General features: G+C 68.6%; 1 protein-coding gene across 1 annotated transcript in view; it reads left to right on the top strand.

The window, feature by feature from the left end:
• Positions 1-318, top strand: part of BCORL1 (BCL6 corepressor-like 1) — a gene marked incomplete at both ends in the record, with an annotated part of 5,182 nt that overhangs the window by 3,368 nt on the left and 1,496 nt on the right. The window lies entirely within an intron of this gene.

Here is a 318-nt window from a genome sequence, read left to right as displayed (position 1 = left end):
CCGCTGCGGGCGGGTCTCTGCTGCCTCTGCCGCTTGCCTGCTGCCATCTGCCAGGTTTTGTGTCCCTGGCGCACGGAGCACGGCACGTCCCCCGGGCTGGAGGAGAAGCCCGGGCTCCTGCTCGAGCTGTTCAGTTCTTTGCGGCAGGAACATCCTCCGTGTTCCCCTTTGGCTCTGCAAACCCCTTGGGGCCAGGAGATGCCGGGGGAAGCCGGGGCGTGGGACCTCGGAGCTCCACGTGTGCCAAAGTCGTCAGCGGCCTCGTGCCTCTGCGGCTCCCACGCCCCCCTCCAGGGGGTTGTTCTGCAACGGGACCCG

Source organism: Buceros rhinoceros, unplaced genomic scaffold, assembly GCF_000710305.1.
Source record: "Buceros rhinoceros silvestris isolate BGI_N320 unplaced genomic scaffold, ASM71030v1 scaffold37073, whole genome shotgun sequence".
NCBI classification, from domain to species: domain Eukaryota; kingdom Metazoa; phylum Chordata; class Aves; order Bucerotiformes; family Bucerotidae; genus Buceros; species Buceros rhinoceros.
Note: the sequence above shows the minus strand (reverse complement) of the source record. Positions and strands in the feature narration are given on the sequence as shown.